This window comes from Xyrauchen texanus, chromosome 9 (genome assembly GCF_025860055.1).
Source record: "Xyrauchen texanus isolate HMW12.3.18 chromosome 9, RBS_HiC_50CHRs, whole genome shotgun sequence".
NCBI classification, from domain to species: Eukaryota; Metazoa; Chordata; class Actinopteri; order Cypriniformes; family Catostomidae; genus Xyrauchen; species Xyrauchen texanus.
In genome coordinates, this window is record NC_068284.1 from 6,513,289 (window position 1) to 6,531,478 (window position 18,190).

Sequence of the window (18,190 nt, forward strand, 5' to 3'; positions counted from 1 at the left end):
GCCCCGCAAGCGGCGTACGCCCCCAGTCTCCAGGACCCCTAAAATCCCTAAGCGTTCCTGAGACGGCACACCCAGGAAGCCAGACATTTGCTCCGGAGCTGGTAGCAAGACCACTCCGTCACCCATTGGAGGGCCGGGAGGAGAATCCTCAGTTCTCCCTTTTTCTTTTGCCGCACCCCCTTTGGGTTGTGGTACCCAAATTGTCAATAAAGAGCAATTACCTCACTTCCTGCGTAATCAGACCGGCGCACGCTGTTCTCACGGCACCCCGCCACCAAAACCAAGACCATCTCGCCTCCGGACCCACGACTGCCCAGCCCGGCAGGCCAGCACTGACAAGTCTCGAAGACATCCCTGCAGGACCTCCTCCTCTGTCTATAACCCGCCCCCTGCCAGGTGCGCAGAGCAAGGTAAGTGCTTTGAGTCTTTTCTCAGCTCCCAAGTCTCGGGATGCATCTTTTGAGTCTTTTCTCAGCTCCCAAGTCTCGGGACGCGTCTTTGCCTTCTGACGCACTATTACCTGCTCTCCCCCGCGAAGCCCCATCTGGTATGTCCAAAATGATCGTCCTGTTAGTGCCCCTCGCATGGAGCTTAGACGCATTGCTTGCGCTTTTCAGTCTGTCGCGTTGGCTGGCCAGGACCATCCGCTCGACTACGTGATTCAATTCGAATCGCCAGCACTTTATGAGCAGAGATTGCCACTCTGCTACTCAAGGACGCGATAGAGCCTGTCCCTCCAGCCGAGTACTTCATCGAACCCAAAAAAGGTGGTGGGTTGCAGCCAATCTTGGACTTGCGAGTTCTCAACCGGACTTTACACGGACTTCCATTCAAAAAGCTCAAGCAGAGGCAAATTCTAACCCGCGTTCGGCATCAAGATGGTTCGGCATCAAGATTGGTACTTCCACGTCTCTATTCTGCCTCAACACCTACCCTTCTTACCATATCAGTACAAGGTCCTCCCTTTTAGCCTGTCGCTGTCCCTTCGCATCTTCACCAAGGTTGCAGAGGCAGCCCTTGCCCCTCTACAGGAAGTGGGCATCCACATACTCAATTACCTCAACGACTGGCTCATCCTGGCACACTCTCGAGAGTTACTATGCACCCACAGGGACCAGATGCTCGCGCACCTCAGCCGTTAAGGGCTTCAGGTCAACTGGGAAAAAAGCAAGCTCTCTCCAGTTCAGAGCATCTCTTTTCTCGGTTTGGAGTTAGACTCAGTGTCAATGTTAGCCCGCCTCACAACTGCAACGACCACTTTGAGCCGGGCACAGCGGTTCCTCTCAAAGGTTCCAGAGGCTCCTGGGGCATATGGCATCCTCGCCCACGGTCGCCCCGCTCGGGTTGATGCATATGAGACTGCTCCAGCACTGGATTCAGACTCGAGTCCCAAGATGGGCATGGTCCCGCGGCACATACCTTGAGTTAATCACCCCTTCTTGCCGTCAAACTTTCCCTGGGACAGACCTCTGTTTTCTGCGGACAAGAGTCCCCCTACAGCAGGTGTCCAGATGTGTCATGATCACCACAGACGCCTTTCAACTGGGTTGGGGCACTGTATGCTACGGGCATGCAGCCGCTGGTTCCTGGATGGGATCCCGCCTGTGTTAGCACATCAACTGCCTAGAGTTGTTGGCCATACTCCTTGCCCTGTGGAGGCCCCTCTCGGCACAGATGCGCTGGCACACAGCTGGCCCCAATGAGGTTAGCCCAGGCCGTGCCCTCCCCCTTGCGGGTTCGAGCACACTCTACGAGAAGTGTGGCATCCTCGTGGGCACTAGCCCATGGCACCTCCTTAGCAGACATCTGCAAAGCAGCGGACAGGGCAACACCCAACACCTTTGCAGTCGTCTCGTCCCGTGTTTTGTCAGGCCTGAGCCGGTAGAACTCGGTGATATGTAACACCCGACTGGGTGTTCCGCTTACATCTTGTGCCCTTCACCAAGTTGATCCAGTGCGCCTTCTCTCCCAGGTTGGCCAGTAAGCTCTTGCTTCATGGATGCTCTTCTTCCCTAGTCCTCTGGCCGCAGATGTATTTTCTGCAGTACGGTCCCCCTGCTGGCAGGACCAGCGTCTCCCTTGGGCAGTCGTCACTGCCCACCGGTCGCAGTGTCTGTAGCAACTCCTCCCTTGTTAGGCAAGATCTATCACCGCACCATGTCCACAGGTGGCTTGACAACAGATGGGGGTGTATTAGCCACAAGTTACCTCCCCCCAGTTTGGGCAGGTTGTTGTCTCCGCAGGGCCTTTCCCCCCTGAAAGAATATGAACGGAAAATGAAGCCTTCCCCGATGCATCTGTAGTGTTAAGATAGCCCCAGCCACTTTTTAACTCTAAGAAGAGAAACATAGAGAGAAGAAAGGGCGCAGCTGGCCGGCTGGCTACCATGCAAGTCATGTCACCTGTTTCCATATGGGTACTGGGAAACTAAAAGCGGCATATGACACCTTTTTTTCAGGGCATTGAGGAGGGTTACATGCAGCCGACCCAGCTGCTTCTAGCACGCAACAGCTTGCTTGCACCTGACTCAGCATTCACGTAACACGGGTTAGTGCATGGCGTTTTGAAGTGGGACCCTTATGTCACTACAATCAACACAACGTCGAGTGAGTGACAGAAGGGGAACGTCATGGTTACTGTTGTAACCTCCATTCCCCGATGGAAGGAACGAGACATTGTGTTCCCCTTGCCACGTCACTATCCCTACCACTGTAATGCGCCGTAACCTTATTCTCGGCTCCTCAGTGTAAAAACCTGTCTGACAGACGCTCGTCCGCTCCCCATTATACCCGTATGTCCCGGAGCGTGACATGCAAATTCTGTCTGCCAACTTGACATTGGCCTTTTCACAAGATCAGAGGTACGCGAGGCTCTCAGAAGAGACCACTTGTGTCACAACAATTGACACAACGTCTCGTTCCTTCCATCGGGGAATGGCGGTTACAATAGTAACCATGACATTTCGGAGTATCCTGTTTGCATAAGGACATGAGATGAACTCTGATAGTTTTAGTTTGTCGTTTGTATTCTTTGTTCTATAATAATGCATGTGTAAAAGGTATATATTTTAAGTTTTATAGTTTTCTTTTTGTAATAGTGTGTTTTAATCTTTTTTCTATTGTATCCTTCATGATAGTAACCAATATCTGTGCTGATGAAATATTTCATATTCTAATAGTTCAAGTAAAAATAGAAGAAAAAATAATAACACTTATAAGGGACCTCCCAGACTATCTAGATACTTTCAATATGAAGAATATTTATGGTGGCAATTTGGAGAAATATACAATTATTACAGAGACCTATAGAGACATCACTTCAAATAATTAGAAACAAATATATGACCAGTTCTTATAAGGGACCTCCCAGACCCAGACTGTCTATACCCTCAATATGAAGAATATTTGGAGAAATATGAAATGATTACAGGTCAACTTCTATCTAGATCACATCGATTGTGATTTAGAAATCTGATAATGTGTCGTTCAGTAATTTGTTTTTGAGATGCGTGATGTAAACACTTCGTCCACACACACACACGCTGTTAAATTACACCGGGTATGTCCATTGACATGGCTTGATGCTGTCTGGAGTTCCAACTCATGCAGGGCGAAACAGAACGGGACATCCGTCCAGTATTTTAATGCTGCAATGGACACTTCCAGTATTCACAGCAATAAAGAGGGGTGCCGAAATACATTGTGAGGATTCTGGCTTACTGGTGTGCTCATCAAAACATACAAGTAAAATGGGGTTGTAAAGTTTCAGCCCATTTTTGGGTCAGTAATGGTGTTAGGCAAGGGGGGATTTTGTTCCCAGTTCTCTTTAATCTCTATATTGATTATCTGTCGAAATGTTTGAAAGCCTGTAATACTGGGTGTATGATTGGAAATATTTTAGTAAAACATATTATGTATGCAGATGATCTTGTGGTCTTTAGTCCTAGTAGTGCTAGTCCTCAGCAGCTCCTCAATGTATGTTCTGTGTATGGTTTTGAACATGATATCAGATATAATGCTATAGTAAGAGTGTTGTTGTGATTTGCAGAACTATAGATAAATATCTCAACTTTCCTGTAAATTGTCTGAAAATAATCTTAATGTTTGTATGAAGGTAAAATATCTTGAAAATTGTATTACTGAGCAGATGACAGATGACAAGGACATTGAAATGATGTATACACATGCTAACATACTTTTACACAAGTTTAGTGCATGTACAGATAAAGTGAAGATGTCTTTGTTTAAAGCATATTGTACATCACTCTACACTGCACATTTGTAGTCAAACTATAGGATAGCAAGCTTACGTTTTTCCCGGAGTGTCCCGTATTTCACACCCATCTCCCGCCCCCCTCCCTTTTTGTTATATTTACTGAGAAACTCCTGTACTATTTATGGCCCAAATATGAATAATCACATCAATATATTATTCAAAGGGTGTCCAGTTGCCAGATCTTGTATGAAACGCATCCTACTCACGCAATCGACACATCATACAAATTACAACCCATTTGTGACCTCAACCTGGCAACCTACAACCCAGTTGTGCTGTTGATATCTGTGCAGGTAGTAGATGCGGGAAGTTGAATCAAGCATCACTGGTAGATTGGAGGAGAATACTCAGTTGGTGCTCCAGAAAAACAAAATATACATGTAAATTTAACAACAGCTGGACGGAAGAAAAGTGTGTCTCACTGATTTTAATATCGGACACGGTGGGAAATCGTCTCGGTTACGTATGTAACCTCGGTTCCCTGAGACAAAGGGAATGAGACATTGCGTTTACTAACGCGTATGGGGAGTGCCTTCATACACGACCTATTTGAAACCTCTCTACAATAACGCCAATATTCTAATATTGGCTATGGTGTTTGAGCCCCACCTGTTTTGGAGCAAAACTGACCGCTCGTTTCGGCGTGAACTGACCGCTATAAAACAGGTGCACAGACACCATTTCCTCAGAATTTCTGACTAAGAACAAGGAGCGCATTGAGTCTTGTGGTGCGGTTAGCGTTCGCAATGTCTCGTTCCCTTTGTCTCAGGGAACCGAGGTTACGTACGTAACCGAGACATTCCCTTATAACTTCAGTCCACTTGACATTGTGTTTACTAACGCATATGGGGAACAGAATCCCATCACGCTGCACTACATGACATAACTTCCTAAAGATGAAACATGGCTGCGCAGTCTTATGGGACGACAACCGACATGTGAATGCCGCAGTGAGTGGTCCTCATGATGGCCAGGAGGAGAGCACTCATAATGAATATATGAGATATATTCATATAGTATGAATTACTCCTTATGAACCTGGCCAGGAAGGGAGTTTAAAAATAAATATATATTGTGGCAGGGCAGAGGGTGGGGCCGGGTCGTGATCCTACACACCCGGTCCCATATTATGCTAATTATGCCTCCGTGAGGGTTAAAGGTCGACTGCAGAGGATCGTGCGGAGAGAGAGATCGTTTACGGACATGTCCGTCATGTGTGTGTTTATGTTGTCTTTTAAGTTTATCATTAAACCATCATTTATATTGTCAAGCCGGTTCTCGCCTCCTCCTTTCCATTGATCCCTTTACACTGGTGCCAAAGCCCGGGAAGGAGTAGGGATACGCCGTAGTAGATTTCTCGCCACTACCGTCCAGCCCAACGGAGCAGCCGCGGCCATCTGCCGGGGGACGAGGAGCCCAGCCGCCTGAAAGAGGATGATGGCCGCCGACCGCGAGGGGAGAAGGGGCTCCTAACCGACCGCCTGGAGCGGTCAGGGCCGCTGCCAGGGGCGCAGGAGTCGCCTACCGGCCGCTGAAACGCGGCGGGGTTTAAGACCGCCAATCGCAAGCAGGGAGGGGCTCACTGGCGACCGCCTGGAGCTGGAGAACCGCTGCCAGGGGCGAGGGAGACCCCTTCTGTTCCCCGAGAACGCGGCGGGGCATTCTGTCAGCCAGGGGCTGGAGGACTGCCTCTGATCTGCCCGGAGAGGCGCGGCTGTCGTCCGATAGAGGGTGGAGGAGTGGCAGAGGAACAAACTGTGGCGTATTGGAGAACTGGAGAACTTTTTTTTTCCATCTCTCTCTCCCCTCTCTCTCACTGTCGCTCTGTGTTGGCTTTTTACCTCTTTTCAATTTTACAGTGTTTTTGGGGGGGTATTACACTGTTACAGGAAGTACCCCCCCATTTTTATTATTTCTGTTTCCCTCACCTTGTCCCCTCCCTCGTCCAGGTAGATGGGGATGACCTGCCGGCAGACTAGACATAAAGCACGCCTTCCCCCAGGGAAAGGGGGATGTACGTCAGGCCGGGGGCTCCCCAGCCTGAGAGAACGAGGGAGGAATGTGGCAGGGCAGAGGGCGGGGCCGGGTCATGATCCTACACACCTGGTCCCGTATTAGGCTAATTATGCCTCTGTGAGGGTTAAAGGTAGACTGCAGAGGATCGTGCGGGAGAGAGAGATCGTTTACGGACATGTCCGTCATGTGTGTGTTTATGTTGTCTTTTAAGTTTACTATTAAAATATGATTTACATCGTCAAGCCGGTTCTCGCCTTCTCCTTTCCATTGATCCCTTTACATATATATATATGACAAATCAATGAATAGCAAGTGCTCTAAACAGAGAGGCCTTGTGAATAAAGAGACGTTACGTCTAGGTTGTAAAACCTTGCGAACATGTTTTGCGAGGACCATCCTGCTGCAAAACATGTGTCTTGTAAGGACACACCATTCGTCCATGCCCATGAGGAGGCCATACCTCTAGTTGAGTGTGCTTTAACACCAGTTGGGCAAGGCTGACCTTGCGATTCATTGTTGCATCAACAATCCAGTGAGAGAGTCTTTGCTTGGAGATGGACATTCCTTTTGTGCATTCTACATAGCATATAAAAAGCTGATCAGACAGTCTGAACTGGCAAGTACGCTCAATGTAAGTATGTAGTGCCCGCACAGGGCATAACAAATGCAATGATTGTTCTTCATCTGAATTAAATGGAGGAGGGAAGAAGGCCTGAAGGTGAACCACTTGCGCTTTGAAGGGTGTGGTTAGGACCTTGGGCACATAGCCTTTCCTGGGTTTGACAGTGGCTCTTGAAAAACCGGGGCCAAATTCCAGACCAGAATTGTCTACTGATAGTGCATGCAGGTCAGACAGCAGTAGTAGCATTTCCTTGACGGAAAGCATGCACAAATCAAAGGCTCGAAGGGGGGCCCTGCGAGAGCTTTTAGGACTAAAGTTAAGTCCCAAGTTGGGACTGTAGCTGGCCGAGGAGGGATTAATCGTCTTGCTCCTTTTAGGAACTTTATGATTAAATCATGCTTGCCTATAGAGGTGCCGGCTTCATGTGCATGATATAGTTGCCACATACACTTTGAGCATTGACGGGGTGAGTCCTGCATCTAATCGTTATTAAAGAAATATTAGAATTTCATGTATGGGTCAGTTTACTGGGTCCTCACTATGTGAGAGACACCAGTCAGTGAAAACCTTCCATTTTAGTGCATAGAGGCATCTTGTGGACGGTGGGTGATATTTACACACATGATCCTGTTCAGAAGTTTACATTCTCTTAGTTTTTAATATGGTGTGTTTCTTTCTCGATGATCAATGACTGTTTGTGTATAATTGTTCATGAGTCCCTGCTTTGTTCTGAGCAGTGAAGATGTCCACTTTTCTTAAGAAAACCCCCAACTACTGAACAATTATTTGGTTTCTCAACATCTTCTGCACATTTGAGTTCTTCAGTGGCTATATGATGAGATCCAGCTTTTGACACTTGGGACAAATGAGGGACACATACACAACTATTACAAAAGGTGCAAACACTTACTAATGCTCAAGAAGTAACACAAGAATATCCAAGGGGTGCAAACTTTTCAACAGGATGATTTGTGTAAATAAGAGTACATTTTGTATTATGTAGCTTTTGAAGGGCAGAACTACATAAAAATATAATCATTTATATCTTATTGGCTATTTGTATACATTCTGAAAGGGGTGTACAAACATCTGCACTTAACTGTATAGGCTATATAGTTTGTGAAAATTTTGATTTTATTTTAGATTCAGTTTTTTCAAGATTTAACCACATTTTGTTTTTTTTAAGTACAAATTCCAAGTAGTCTATTCTGTCCATATGATGTCATATTGCATGTGTAATTATGAAATGACTTGTCATGACACATACACATTTTAACACACAATTCAAACATTGTAACCTAAAATTCAAAATTCAACCCCCAGATCTGAACATATAAGTGCTTGTACTATGTAAAAAGTGCAGTGTATCTGTCTGAATGTGACATTGTGTGATTTATCTCAGTGCTCTTGTGGAAATGAACATTAACCCTCTGGGGACTGAGGGTGTTTTGAGCCCTGGAGAAGTTTTGAAATCCTTGACATTTGTGCTTTTTTCAGTTGCTTAAAAACTTATTAATGGCTAAAGTCTGATAACACTGTATTCAGCACAAACTGGGCTACAATAATATGTGTGCAACATGTGTGTGTACATGTTTGTATTTTTGAGAAAATAACATTTATGTATAGTTTTTGAAAAAACTAAATGTTTAAGAAATTGAAATAAGGCCATATAACACATAATAAATATTTGTCCACAAGACTTTTGAGAACTGGATCTTGTAGCCTAGAGTTTTTGCTACAAAATTATGTGAAAACCATCCTGATCACTCATTCATACAAAACAATATAGTAATTTAACTTTTGTAAGACAATTTTAGTGTTGAAATGTAATAAGCGAGGAGGCGTGAACGATCATGAATATTGAAGTAATTTACACCTGAAGAGACCAAAGTCCCTCCCCTAGGCCTATCAATGAGGGATCGCCTGTGTATCGTTACAAACACGCAGAAAAGTTGAGTTGTGTTGTGTTTACATTAAACCTCACCGTCGGGGGCATTTACCATTTCCCTTGATCATCTAAGTGCATTAGCGTATGAATGGCGTGCTCTGCTAGTGGGTGTGATCACATTAGAGATAATGAGATGGACCGGTAAAAAACTGTACATCGCTTTGTTTCATACAGATTACATTGCAGGAGAATATTTGTTTTAAATTTTAATTGTTTTATTTAAAAGTAGACATTTTAAGCTTTCTTTAGAAAAATGTTTCATGTTTGTGTGAAAAATACCTAAATTTTCTATGAAGATATGGATCGGCTTCTTTCAGCTCGTTGTTGAAAACTAATTTTTATTGGTGCATTTCTACTTGCACTGACTGACAGGATGACAAAGAGTGCATGATGTCATTAACATGGTAACCAGGTACATTTCAGTGGATTTGCTGAAATACTAGAATGAATGTTTCGTCAAATCAACGTGTGACACATCAACATTTCTTCTCTTCTCTGCAAAGGATCCCAAAGACAACAGCGAGGATATTTAATCAGAAGAAAATATCAGTGATTCTATCAGCTGAAACCGGGACAGAATTACATTGTCAGGACACGGGACACACCTCTTATAAACGGGACGTGTGGTCACCCTACTTAAACTCAACGAGAAAACAATCCCTCAGAACATTTAATGTCATGACCTCATGAATTTAAGACATGTTGCTCCAATTTAAGACCCACAGAAACCCTGTGATGTCACAAAAAACAATGACTCGTTATCAATCTGTAAAATATTGAATCACTATAATATTTATATTTATAAAAGATATTATTTTATATGTCTTTTAAAAATAAATTAATGCCTAATAAAAACAAAAGTTTAGTAGCAGCATAAATAAAGATTGCAGGAATAAAGAAAGCTACAGACACTTTTTTGTGTTTGTTTTGAAATGGACAGTCCTCTCTATATTGAATTATGTGCAATATCACATCGAAAAGTGTACATTGATTATACACTATAAATCAGAGTGTATTATGGGTAAAACAAAGCAGCACAAACTTCACCTGTAAATAATACTAGTGTTCAAGACTGACAGAAGAGATAGTTCAACTAGATTAATTCATTTCAATTCTAAAATAAAAAATTCTTACTGTTACACTATGATGGACAGGATTGTAGAAGATTCTTCTCCTGAAATTCTCAAGTTGAATTGACATGATACAAACACAAACACACATCAAACTGTATTGATTGAAGTATTTTCTTACTTTAGTTTCTCCAGTTTACAGTTTGTATTCTTCAGTCCAGCAGAGAGCAGCTTCACTCCTGAATCCTGCAGTTTATTGAGACTCAGTTCCAGCTCTCTCAGACTTGAGGAGTTTGAAATGAGAACTGAGACCAGTGATGCACAACTATCCTCTGTCTGATTACAGTAACTCAGACTGAGAGAGAAATGAGAAGATAACAGTGTGTTAAACTATAAGTTATAGTGAAGACATCTCAGTACAGCTGTCAGCATCAGTCTGAAATGCACACCCCTCAGATAGAAACAAAGCAAGTCCAAATGGATGTGTTCAAACTGTGTTCAATCTTCTACATGAACAATAATGCCACTTCTGTAAATTAGTTTGTGAAGAAACATAAAACACTTTCAACTAAATTTCAACAGGGTTTCTGCAGGTTTTATGAAGTGAAATTTAAGACTTTTTGAAGAGCAACTACAGAAAATGTAAAGAATAAATTGAAGGGAATGTCTCGGGTTACCAAGTTCAATCAGTTCTCAGTTCAAAACCCTGTTCCCTGATAAAAGCGGAACAAAATGCTGCACTGATTTAGCACTTTGTGAACAAATTTAGGTGTGGCCAGCTGTGAATATGTGTGCAACATGTCAATGAAATTGACTAGAATGTATAGCCTCTGCTTGTGACATCATTGGATGCACCTGTAGCAGGGCTATAAATAGATGCGTCACAGGTGCATCGTCAGGTATTTTGTCTGAAGAGCTGTCCTGGGGCATCCCAGTGTGGCAATGAAACACAGCATCTCGTTCCGCTTATATAAGGGAACAGGGGTTACAGTTAAGTAACCCAAGATGTTCCCTATCAAAAAGCTACACTTTGATGCTGTGCTGATTTAGCGCTTTGGGAACGATAATACCCACGCCGCCGCACTGTGGATGTCCGAACCCCTTACGGTTGTGTAGTTGTGCTCACAAGAGCGCGAGAGGTCTCAGACATGAGCTTGTGATGTAGACTCAAGGACATAAGAGCCCGGAGTGGCATGAACATCCAAACTATAGAATCGTATTAATGTATGCAGAGAGGACCAGCCCACCGCATTACAAACATGTTGCAGAGGGACACCTCTAGCCAAGGCTTTAGAGGAGGTGACCCCTCTGGTAGACTGAGCCCTGATCCCTACTGCCAAAGCTTGACCGCGCCTCGTAGGCCAGGGCAATAGCATCCCTCACCCAATGCGACATTGTCTGCTTGGTGGCGGGCAAACAGATAGTTGCTCAGACTTACAACACTGGCTAGTGCGGTAGACATAAATCTGAAGGGCACGGACTGGATACAGTTGCAAATGGCAGGGAGCAGAAGGCTTCGAGAGTGACCGGATGTACGGTCAAGAAGGAACCTTAGAAAGGTAGTCAGGATGAGGGTGCAATATTGCTTTTAGTCATTGGGTAAAATCTAAGCAGGCTGGCAAGACAGACAGAGCCTGCAGATCCCCAATTCTTTTAAGAGAAGTAACTGCCATAAGAAAAAACATCTTGAAAGTCAGACGTTTCTCAGACGCTGACTCAAGAGGTTCAAAGGGGGTCTCAACCAGACCCTCAAGGACTATTGCTAAGTCCCATGAAGGGATCCTGGTCCTAGCAGGAGGTCTCAATCGCATGGCTAAACAGCCGAAGCGAGCAGAGGATGTCTCCCCAACGGCATCCTGTCAGTCAAGGTGTGGCGGGCATGTGCCTGATGATCATTTTCCTGCAGAAAGTCAGAACTGAAGCAATCTGGAAGTTAACTGGATCTGGATAACTTCTAGTAGAGGGAGCCTTAGGGCTCAGAATGGTCTCGATGACTTCAGGTGAAAGCCCAGTAGGGGCCTTGAGCTCAACTGAAGCAAGAGGCTCGAAGGGGGGTCTCTGAGGCCCGAGAGGACCACTGAGAGATCCCAGGAGGGGAATAGGCTAGGCCGGGGAGGGTTCAGTCTCTGGGCGCATTTCAGGAACCTGATAATCAAGTCATGCTTACCTAGGGACTTGCCATCTACTGTGTCATGGTGCGCTGCGATAGCAGCTACATACACCTTCAAGGTGGAGGGGGACAGCCCCCTCCCTGTTAGTTTGGCTTAACCCTTCTTGGTCTAAGGGGTCTTAAGTCCGCCTGGCACTATTTTGATATTTTGGCTTCTGGAATGGTCAATTTTCATAGCAGAGTGAAGAGAGTCATATTTCTGGATTCTATAGATTCTCATCTACAATGTGGATGCATTGTAAATACACTTCTTGAGACATTTGTACATGTTCTGATGTGATATATCACCAAAAAAAAATACAAAAACGGAAATTTAATTTTGTTGTTTTTATTATATAAAAAATATTAAACATAAATGAATAATGAATTTTACAACAAATATTTATTCCTCAAAGGCTTTAGAACAACTTCAAAAGAAATTGGGTGAAAAAATATAAAGAAACAAAACAACTATTTACATTTCTGTGACTATAGTCACCATACCTTTTTTTTTTTTTTTGGTTGAAAAACATAAGAAAATATAAAAGGAATAAAACCGTTCATTTGAATGGAATATTCTGTATAAATGGAGTAATATCCAAAAACACCACTAGATGGAACTGTTTACTGCATTTGAATGATTGATGTGCTTTTCATCAGTCATTAGGTGCCACAGGCTCTGGCTGTAGGAATTTCACACCCCTCCCCCCTTTTACTCCAATGACATCTAACAACATCATTCTTTGTTTTTGGTCTGTGATTGGTTCACACACACACACACACACACAGGTCTGTGACTGGTTCACACACACACACAGCTCTGTGATTGGTTTACACACACCAACAGCATTTTATATCATTAGATAAAATAAAGTACAATGTCTTTGTTTTGCGGTAAAATCTATAATAATAATGCTATAGATTTGCACTAAAATACGGAAGGCTTATCATTCGCGGAAGTCAACACAGTCTATGCAGTCGAATGGCAGCTTTTTCATAAAAAAAAAAGTAAGTTAATACCTTGATCCATTCCGAAGTTATTAATAGATATGTCAGGGGTGCGCACTTTGACGCTCTAGTGCGTCAGGCGACTTTGACTTAAAAAAGGCATCATAGACTGTGATAAGGACCTTTACATCTGTGCAGCCTACATACCTCCATCAGAGTCTCCATACTACAAGGACAATCACTTTGATCAGCTTCAGATGGAAACCAGCCAATTCCAGACTCAGGGTAATGTGATGTTATGTGGGGATCTAAATGCAAGGACAGGTGCAGAACTGGACATTATAGATACCCACGGGAATAACCACATACTGAAAGCCAACACACATCTAACCCCCACCACTACAATACGGAAAAATCCGGACAGTACAGTCAACAAAAACGGTAAGGAATTATTGTGTCTCTGTCGAGGCCTGGGTCTGTATATGCTTAATTGTAGGATCCGAGGGGACTCTTTAGGTCGATTCACATACTGCTCAGCTCTTGGGGCTAGTGTAGTCGACTATGCCATTACAGACATGGACCCCTCCTACATACGTGCATTCACTGTCAGATCACAGTCTACCTTATCAGACCACTGTCAAATTAATGTGTTCCTAAAAAAACTCCAAAACCATAGAACAGACCAAGAGCCCAGCAACCTGTTCCAACTAAACCCAACATACAAATGGTCCCCAAAATATGAGTCCGAATTCCTTAGTGCAATTATCTCCAAAGAAATGTCCAACCTAATCAACATATTTCAAACAACACGGTTTATGGCTAACAAGATCGACGTAAATTCCGCAGTACAACAAATAATTGACATTTACCAAAGGTGCTCAATCAAAGCAAATTTACTCCGTACAAACAAGAAAACTAAACTTAAAACTGGAGATGAAATTTGGTTCGATAAAGAATGTAAAATTAAAAGAAAACTACTCAGACAGATCTCTAACCAAAAACACAGAGAGCCTCACAAATCTGAAACCAGACAAAACTATTGTGAAGCACTCAGGGATTATAAAAATACAATACGCCACAAAAAGCAACAACACCTAAACCACACTCTTAATGAAATTGAAGACTCAATTAATAATTATCAGTTCTGGGAAAAATGGAACATTCTGAATAAACAACACTGCCAGGACATTGCCATACAAAATGGAGAATTATGGAAAGACTATTTTAAAAAGTTTTTCAAGGAAATTTCTCCAGAAAATAATAATAATAATAATAATAATAATAATAATAATAATAATAATACATAAGTCTTATATAGCGCTTTCCAAGGAACTCAAAGACGCTTTACAAATGAAACAATCAATGGTGAGAGTGGTATTATAGTTTGTAGGCAAGGTGAAATAGATGGGTTTTGAGCAGTTCTTTGTAGGTGGTCAGTGAGTCCGAGTTTCTGATGTGGATGGGGAGTGAGTTCCAAAGGGTGGGGGCAGCGATGGCGAATGCTCGGTCCCCCAAAGTTCGGTGTATTGATTTGGTGATGGGTTTGAGAAGGCCTAAGTCGGCAGAGCGGAGGCGTCGGGAGGGGCGGTGATGCTGTAAGAGGTCTGTGAGATATGGAGGTGCCAAGTTATTGAGGGCTTTGTAAGTGATGAGCAGAACTTTGTAATGGATGCGCTGTTGTACAGGGAGCCAGTGAAGCTGTTGAAGGATGGGGGTGATGTGGTCTCTGGAACGGGTGTGGGTGAGGAGGCGGGCAGCGGAGTTTTGAACGTATTGCAGTTTTTTTATATCAGAGGATGGGAGACCATATAGGAGACTATTGCAGTAGTCGAGTCTTGATGTAATGAATGCATGAATGAGAGTTTCCGCAGCAGATGTGGAGAGGGTAGGGCGTAGACGAGCAATATTACGTAGGTGGAAAAAGACAGTTTTGGTGATATGACGGATATGGGACTTAAATGTGAGTGTGGGGTCAAAAATGAAACCAAGATTTCGGATATGGGGAGAGGTGGTAACTGTATGGCCATCGACGGAGAGAGTGAAGTCTTGGGAGGAGGGGAGGAGTGATTTGAGACCAATGACGATGATTTCCGATTTATTGCAATTTAGTTTAAGGAAGTTGCCGTTCATCCAGGATTTTATTGCAGAGAGGCAGGTTGTGATGGTTAATACTGTGGCAGGAGTGATGGATCTGGTGCTAAGGTATAGTTGTGTGTCGTCTGCGTAACTATGGAATTTTAATCCATGCTTATGAATGATAAGTCCAAGGGGAAGCATGTACAGGATAAACAGAAGGGGACCTAGCACCGAGCCTTGAGGGACTCCGTGATTGACAGGTATGGTGTGAGACGTACAGTTGTTGATGGATATGAATTGAGATCTGTTGGTAAGGTAGGAGGTGAACCAGGAGAGAGCTAAGCCAGAGATGCCAAGATATTGTAGGCATTGTAAAAGGATGGAGTGGTCAGTGGTGTCGAAGGCGGCAGAGAGGTCAAGTAGGAGGAGGATGGAGAGGGAACCAGAGTCAGAGGTGAGCAGGAGGTCATTTGTTACTTTGAGTAGTGTAGTTTCTGTAAAATCTCACACCTGACCAGAAAAGAATGCAAAATAAACTGAGTCAATTGGAATCTACAATAAAAAAATAACCAAGACCCTTTAGACAATCAGATTAGCAGAGAAGAATTGGCAGATGCAGTTAAGAAACTAAAACCCAGAAAGGCATGTGGTCTAGACAACTTTAGAACAGAAATGCTGAAGCACAGTCCGGCAGTACTGCAGGAGGCCTTGTTAAAACTCTTCAATCTGGTTCTGCAGTCTGGCTATTTCCCTGACACCTGGAGTATAGGCTTAATACACCCATTATATATTAAAATTAAAATTGGCAATAAAAGAACAGAATTTTTCACTCAAGGGCGAGGAGTGAGACAGGGCTGCAGTTTGAGTCCAACTCTGTTCAACACTTACATTAATGAGTTAGCAGTGCTACTGGAACAATCTGCAACACCCGGTCTTACTCTAAATCATTCTGAAGTTAAATTTCTTCTTTATGCAGATGATCTGGTGCTGCTGTCAGCTACTGCACAAGGGCTACAGCAGCACCTGGACCTGCTGGAGAACTACTGTCAGAACTGGGCCCTGACAGTCAATCTGAAAAAAACTAAAATTATGATTTTCCAGAAAAAAGCCAGATTACAGGACACCAGATACACATTCACTCTGGGGAACACTGCAATAGAACACACCCGACACTACGACTACCTCGGTTTAAAAATTAGTGCTTCGGGGGGTTTTGGTCTGGCAGTGAATGCACTAAAAGAGAACGCTAGAAGAGCATTCCATGCTATTAAGGGCAAATTTGCCCAAGTTGACATTCCTGTAACAATCTGGTGTAAGAGCTTTGATAGTATTATAATGCCTATTGCTCTGTACGGAAGTGAGGTTTGGGGTCCCCTCTGTATGACAGATTACTCGAGATGGGACAAACACCCCATAGAATCCCTGCATGCAGAATTCTGTAGAAACATTCTAAGAGTTCAGGGAAGAACTAGGCAGATACCCCCTTATTATACATATTGAAAAATGATCCCTCAAATTTTGGACACACCTAAATTCAAGTTCCCCTAACACACTGCAACATGAAGCCCTTAAAACCCAAGAGCTGAAGCCTAAAACCAGTCCCCTCTGTCAGCTGGCTCTGAAACTCACAAACCCACTAACAACTAACAAACACTTTGGAGGCCAAAGTTGGCAGCGCAGGCTCTGGGATGGACGAGATTGGCAGCTCTGGCTCTGCCACGGCCGACGAGTCAAGGCCCACACCTGCCACGGCCAACGAGCTGAAAGCTTCGTCTGTCCCAGAGCCTGCGCTGCCAACTTTGGCCTCCAGGAGTAAACTTGCTGTCAACTTCCTACCCCTACTTCCAGGAAGCATGGCAAAGTCAAACCCTCCCAATAAAAGGTAATTTTCATGTTACTAATAAGTATTTTTTGTTGACATATATAAATCTACATAATCATAAAGGTCTCTAGACCTCACCCATCAAAACAAAACTTACAAGAGATCTATAGTGTCTTGTATACTTAGTCAAAAGTCCAAGCTGGCAAATGGTAAGTACATATATCATGGGGAAATGGGGTACACTGTGTTAATAGGTTAATAAATCAAGGTTATTGGTCTTGTTTAGTGCTTTTTGCTTATATAATATCCCACCTAAACATAACTTAAAGCATGGGATTAATTGCTGTAGTTTATCTTTTTCAACCTTTTATGATATTATGTCCTGTAAGGGGCAAAATATTGAGATCCCTTCATCCAGTTTGGATGCATTTCATTCTAATAGGTCAAGGACCCTAATACATTTTATGACTAGTATCTTATGATTCCATTATAATGTTGAAATTGAGACAAGTAAAGAGTTTACATTTACATTATTTTATGAAATCACCTACAGTATAAAAAGCTACAACGCATATATGGGAGGTGTTGACCTGCACGACCAATGTGTTTACCGTAACCGGATTGGCATCCGATCAAAGAAGTGGTGGTGGCCATGCTACAGCTGGGCACTCAACAGTGCTATGGTCAATGCCTGGTGTTATTACAGGTACATGGAGGTGTAATGGGAAGTGGGAGGTGAGGCTGCGGGGTGGCAGGTTGGAAGGATGGGGTCTAAATATTAGGTGGCATAACACAAAAAAATAAAAACATGTATATATTAATTTATTTCATTCATTCAAAACCCACCCATTGAAAATTAATTAATTCATTTATTCATACAGGTCATGTAAAGAGGGAGACAGAGATCTCCTCTCCTTCCAAAGGCTGGTTGCCAAGAGTCTTCTCCAGCACCATGGGATGAGGCCAAAACAGTTTTCTTTGTTTGCTTTAGACCAATAAAGTGAAATCATGTCCTTAATCTTATATTGGACTACCCCATTTTGGAGTGCAGAACAGTTGAGCTTCCAATAGCTTGAGCGTGTGGCAAGTGTAGAACCAGCTGAGATATTAAGAGATATGCATATGGCTTTATGATCAGTTAAGGGAGTAGGGCAGATGCTAACATCAACATAATCTTTGTTTAAACTATCAGATATAAGCCAATAGTCCAGTCGTGATTGCCTAGAGCCTGATTTATTGCTCCAGGTATACAATCTGCTATTAG

At 43.4% G+C, this 18,190-nt stretch overlaps 1 protein-coding gene across 2 annotated transcripts in view; it reads left to right on the plus strand.

Moving 5' to 3' along the window:
• The window catches only part of LOC127649494 (gastrula zinc finger protein XlCGF8.2DB-like), a 163,622-nt gene that overhangs the window by 65,130 nt on the left and 80,302 nt on the right, over nucleotides 1–18,190 (plus strand). The window lies entirely within an intron of this gene.